Here is a 6,000-nt window from a genome sequence, read left to right as displayed (position 1 = left end):
GTTTTTCATACACAAATGCAGATGGTTTAAAGCTAAACCCAATTTTAATCACTGGATGAATGAGGTTAAACTCTTGTGCAAATCTTTAAAATTAGTTAAACATCAGAAAGCCCTTAAATTGATTTATTTTTTGGATATGTTAAATTAATTTAAAAGTCCCTTTTTATTTATTTTTTTAATTTATTTTTCATTTCATTTATTTTTGTATTGCTTTTTATTTAATTATTTGTTTGTTCTAGTAGTTTTTTTTCTGTACTAGCGATGCTCAACCTAAGGCTGAACAATGGAGGTTATTGTCAGAGATTTGTTATACCTTGTTTGTTTGTGCTGTTGAAGAATAATTTTTTTTTTTAAACTTACGCAGCCTCTGCAAGGGTTGTACCATGTGACGGAGTTTTCCCCCTCCCTTCCCAAATGGAGTTGGTTGGGTCCATAGCCCGTCTTTGCCAAAACGTTTTCAGGTAGGCTACTGATAGCTGGGTCGGCCCTACTGTAACGGTACGCGTCAGGGAGGATGGATGGGAGGAAGAGGCCAGGAGGGGCTGAAAAAGCCAGGTTAAAAAAAAGAAAGGCTTTGGAGGAGGAAGCGGCAAAATGTGCCAAGCTTACAGATTCATTTTCAAGAGGACAAACACAAGTGGCAACAGGTAAATAGAGATAAGTTAGGCGTAGTGATGATTAGCATTAGCAACGCTGCAACGTAATTATTCGGCTAAAGCCTGTTTTATGCTTCTGCGTCGAATCGACGGCGTACCCCCGCAGACCCCTCCGCGTCGCCGCGAACCCCTCCGCCGTAGCTCGACGTGCACCTCCAAAAAATTGTAACTACGCGTCGTGGCGACGCAGACCACAAGGGCTGTGATTGGTCAGATGCAACCATAGATATCATATAGAGACGTCTATGGATGCAACGCGATGCAACTCTAAGGCGCTCGCTTTGTGTCATTTGATTCCTAAGGCCGTGTGTCCACCAAAGCGTTTTTAGTCGGCTGAAAACGCTGGACGCTCTGCTGAAAACGCCTAGCTGTGGGCGCTTGAGAGCGTTTCGGCAGCGCTGCGTTTTTTCAGTTGAGACGATTCGTTGCTATGATACAGAATATCAGCAGCACAGTTTACTTGTAACTGATTTCGCAGATAATTTTGTTTCATACTAAAAATGTATTTTTCATCCATTTTGTTCGGTTAGCTCTGCTGGTTGACGTCGTTGTACAGAAAGGATGTTGTGACAGTTGGTCGTGTGGTATTTGTCCCGCCCCTCCTCCACTGTGATTGGACGGCTGTGTAAAAAGTGACAGTGATGAGCGCAGCGTTTTACCCAAAGTTGAACATTTTTCAACTCTCGGCGACCAGTAAAAAACGCCGGGCGCTCAGCACTTGAGCGTTAAATACACGCTCAGCGCCTCGTTACGCTCATGGCGTTTAAAAAACGCGGCGCTCCCATTGAAAACAATTGGAATTTTACGCCAGCTGCGTGAAAAAACGCTTTGGTGGACACACGGCCTAACCAAACTTAAAGACGTGATAACGTGCGTGTGGATAACGTCTGCACGTCTTAACGTCTGCCCGTCTGGAGCTATCTCCATTCAGCATTTTTTTTTATCCAGCCAATGACGGCGTTTCTGCGGCGCAGGCCATCCATAGTGCGCCGTAATCTGCGGCGCTTCTGTCTGACAAAGACAGCGTAAAAAGCGTCGTTTTGTATAATATTATAATCAGCCCCAGCCTTTTCCTCAAAGTTCAGCCCATCTTATGAAGTAGATGGAAAGACGTAGTAGATTGTAGATCTGAATGGCGATCCGTCTTAAGGGTTCTGGTTTTCTATCGTTGTTAGGACTATGTTGTAGGCTACTCATTTCGTTTTCATATGGGGGGCAAGCATTTTTTTATTATGATCTGAGAAACAGACTTCTCACCAAAACAATAAGATCCCGTATTATTACTGAAGTAGCTAGATAGTCCATCATACAAACTAGACCACAATCCTTTTGCATAGCCTGCCCTGCTACATATTGCCTACTTCATAAAATGAGTAACAAAAACGTTTCAATTCCTCCAACAACACAATGATAAAAACAATACATACCAAATAGCAATAAAATATGAAGCCTCCATATGTAGAAGGGCTGAACAATACATCGAAATATCGCAAATGTATTTCGCAATATGCATATCGCAACGGCTTGCAACTGGTCATGAGCAAAAGACAAGAGAAAACCACTCACTGCTCTTGGCTGAATAACTTTTGTAGCTTTAATAATATTCAGTATAGGCCTATATTTAATTAATACCGTGAAAACTAATGTGTGTTTTTATTTTATTTTATTTTTTTACATTTGATTCAGTTTCTGTTGTTAAATATCCCTAATGTAGGATAACCTGAACAAACCCTGTGGTTTACATTGATGTTAAAATAGTGCTTCTTATTATAAAACACTCTGATGTTCACTTTATAGAAGTTGTAGCGATGTTTTCTTGTCACAAAAAGATTGTGAAACACGTAGGCCTATATGGGTTAGGCTATATAATTTTAAATATAGCCTATTTTAAAGATAATATTTCGCATTTTTCTTCAATATCGTGCAGCCCCAATCTGTAGCATATAGTCATTAATAAATATAATAATGTTTCAACGTTTCGTTTTGTGTAATAAAGCATATAGGCTATTAATTTTCTGACAGGCGGAGGGTGAACCAAGACGCGCTTCCCATTTAAAAACAAGTTTCAAGTTACTTTTCACCGTGACTGTCCGCTCAATATCCGCACTTTGCCAGTTTCACATTTGTTTAAATATTATAATAGGCTTTTGTTATTTTATTTCGTTTATGTTGATTATGAACAGTGAACAGCATGAGTAAGAGCAACATCATAGGATCCGAAATATGACGGGAGACATGAAGTGGGTCAGACATGATTTTGACCACTTCATTTTTTGAAAGACTTTCTTTAAAGTGAATTTCGTTTTGTATCAATTATGCACGAGCATGCATGGGAATAGGCTATTTAATAATAATACAAAAATATATATATAGTAGAGTGGCAGTGGATGGAATTATATTCTAAATTTCGACGTTATAAAAAATCGTTCTAACTTCTAGCAAGCTCATTTAAACCGTGTTGTAAATGCCGAAATGAAAGAAGCACGGCCAAACAAATATGAAACTACTAAATATAAATATATAAAACCGCCAGTAGATGGCGGCAAGCACTGCTCTATTGACATTACTGGTTAATGTTCAACCTATTCTTTCAAAAACACAAAGAGGCTATATATTTAATATCCACACAACTACTCCTTTTAGACAATTGCAATTGTTCTGCTGTGGTGCTGTTTGGAACTATTTTTTTTATTGTATGAAAATTTTTTTTATTGTATGAAATTAACATTGATTATTTACAGGCATTCTGGTTTTCTAATGATTCTTTTTTTAAAAGCTAAAGACTGCTCATTACAGAAACATTAAAAGAAATATTTACAAATGTGTGTTTTACTTGGTATTTTTCTCATAACAGTAAATCTATGAGGAAAAAGATCTATCAGGAAAAATAGATATCTCCAGACGTATGGCAGACGCACGTAGTCACGTTTGTAAACTTAGATCGTTGCAGACGTGCAGGCGTGCAGACGGGCAGACGTGCAGGCGTGCAGGCGTGCAGACGGGCAGACGTGCAGACGGGCAGACGTGCAGGCGGGCAGACGTGCAGACGTTAAAACGTAATCCACACGTTAACTTCTAACGTGACGCCGCCGTGACGTCTGCATAGATCAACAGCTACACGTTATTGACGTGTCTACGTGACGTGATATTTGCGTGTACGTCTCCATATAAAACAAATGGAGACGTACACGCACGTATACACGTGTGTTATCTGTCGTGCTTGTCAGTCTTGTCGCCGAATGGAACATTTCGAGCGCCATACAACTCAACCTGACGCAGAACCATAAAACGGCCACGACGCCGTAGGAGTTGACGCACAAGCATAATGAGACCTTAATACCGTTGTAGCGTTGTCAACCTATTCACAAGCAAAATATTACATTTAATTAAAATATTAGCCTTTTTGTATCACCCAATATATGGCGATTCATAGACTTTGCAAATATTTATAACAAAACTCAAGCTTGATCTGTGTATGCAGTAAAATGACCTCTTAATTATTTTTTTGTAGCTTCTGAGCAGCAGATAAGCCAGTCCCCCGCTGAAAATGAGGAGGCCATGATGACTACAGGGACAGGTAGAGAGGTAAATATGAATTAAAGTTATTTAATGTAAGAAAGCGCAGTATATGGCGGTGCTCACATATAGCGCCTAAAAACCATAGACTGTAAAAAAAATAGTTAAAAACGCGTAGAAAACGCTAGGCGCGCCGCGTTCTCCGGGTGGTTGCGTTCCGGAGGTGTGTGTCGTTGCTTGGCAACCATCAGTTGCGGCATTCTGAAAAGTTGAGATATTTTTATCTCGATGCGGTGCGGAAAAAATAGGCTATATTTATATATAAATAGGCTATATATATATAAATAGGCTATATTTAAAATTATATAGCCTAACCCATATAGGCCTACGTGTTTCACAATCTTTTTGTGACAAGAAAACATCGCTACAACTTCTATAAAGTGAACATCAGAGTGTTTTATAATAAGAAGCACTATTTTAACATCAATGTAAACCACAGGGTTTGTTCAGGTTATCCTACATTAGGGATATTTAACAACAGAAACTGAATCAAATGTAAAAAAAAAAAAAAAAAAAAAAAAAACACACATTAGTGTGTGCTTGTGTGCATGCGGTGCTTGGAAAAAACGAGCGCGTCGCTTCCATTATGAGCGCCTACATTTGAAATAACGAATTTGAGCGCGCAAAAGACACGATATGTGAACAGGCCCTATGACGGTACATGATAAACCAATATGTATTGTTTGTTCAGAAGTGGGTGTAGTAAAGGAGTAAATTACCACAATATGATACCCATGCAAAAAAATGATAATGACAACAATGACGGCCCCCATGAGGTTTCATTCCAACAGATCCTGCCTACTGCCTAATCTGAGTCTGACACCCCTGGTATATGCCCTTCTGGGGCCGGTTTCACAAAGATAGACTTTGGCTATGGCTTAGATATAGTAGGTAGTCAGACTTCAGATAGACATCTAAATCAGACCGTTGCACAAAGCACTTATGACTATCTTAAGCAGGACTACACTGCAATGTATTCTGGGTAAAATAAGACACTTTTCAAAACAAAAAAAAGCATTGAAGACGTACAGAACAGATACAAAAACATGGTACAAGATGCCAAAAAAGAAAAATGTAGCAAGGCTGGGATGCTGTGACTTGTTGAAGTGGCAGGGCTCAGTACTTCAGCTAATTCATCTGTCAGACTAGCTTCCTTGGGCTAACGAAACCGACCGATGAAGTCCTCATTATTATATAATTCCTGTAGGTTACTGCGGTCCCTAAAAACCCTTTCCCTTCTCATAGTTCTCTCCATAACGTGTAGTAAGATAATACTACATAGTAAGAGCTGAACTTTTGCTTTTATTTATCCAGTTTCCACCACCATGGAAAAAGTGGGCCGGTCTTTTTAGCCTGAAAAAATTTTTATGTTCATAAATGTAAATTCTCCTGTAAAAGACCTTATTTTATTTCATTCAGAAAAGAAATTGAGCTTTATATTGATTCACTCCGATTTTCTATGAAGCAAAAAGCAATTAAAACATTGAAAATTTGTAATTGCTTTAATATCTTCATGTAAATCAACAATAGCCCCCTAGTATGAAAATCTTTGTTATATATATGTTGTATGTCATTGTATACACAAATGTTTGTACAAACTTTTTGTTGATAATTAAAAAAAAAAAAAAAATTTAAAAAAAATAATCTTTTTATCCTGAAACTGGCGGGCCCCACTCCGGCCCTGCTCACGTCTCTATATTGCTGTATTCCTTTTTCTTCTGTGCTGTTTCTAACGAGAAGAACAAATTAATACAGAACATTCGCTTTG

General features: G+C 38.6%; 1 pseudogene across 1 annotated transcript in view; it reads left to right on the top strand.

Annotated features, from left to right (window-relative positions):
- Positions 1-360: 360 nt before the first annotated feature.
- Positions 361-6,000, top strand: part of LOC143731902 (NLR family CARD domain-containing protein 3-like) — a 28,578-nt pseudogene continuing 22,938 nt past the window's right edge. Inside the window, exons 1-2 of the transcript XR_013200999.1 lie at positions 361-647; positions 4,168-4,241. The product of XR_013200999.1 is annotated as an NLR family CARD domain-containing protein 3-like (transcript). The remainder of the gene's footprint in view (positions 648-4,167; positions 4,242-6,000) is intronic.

Source organism: Siphateles boraxobius, unplaced genomic scaffold (assembly GCF_051911475.1).
Source record: "Siphateles boraxobius isolate OS27281-9 unplaced genomic scaffold, OSU_SipBor_1 88, whole genome shotgun sequence".
NCBI lineage: Eukaryota > Metazoa > Chordata > Actinopteri > Cypriniformes > Leuciscidae > Siphateles > Siphateles boraxobius.
The sequence above is the reverse complement of the archived record's forward strand: the minus strand, read 5'-3'. Positions and strand labels throughout refer to the sequence as shown.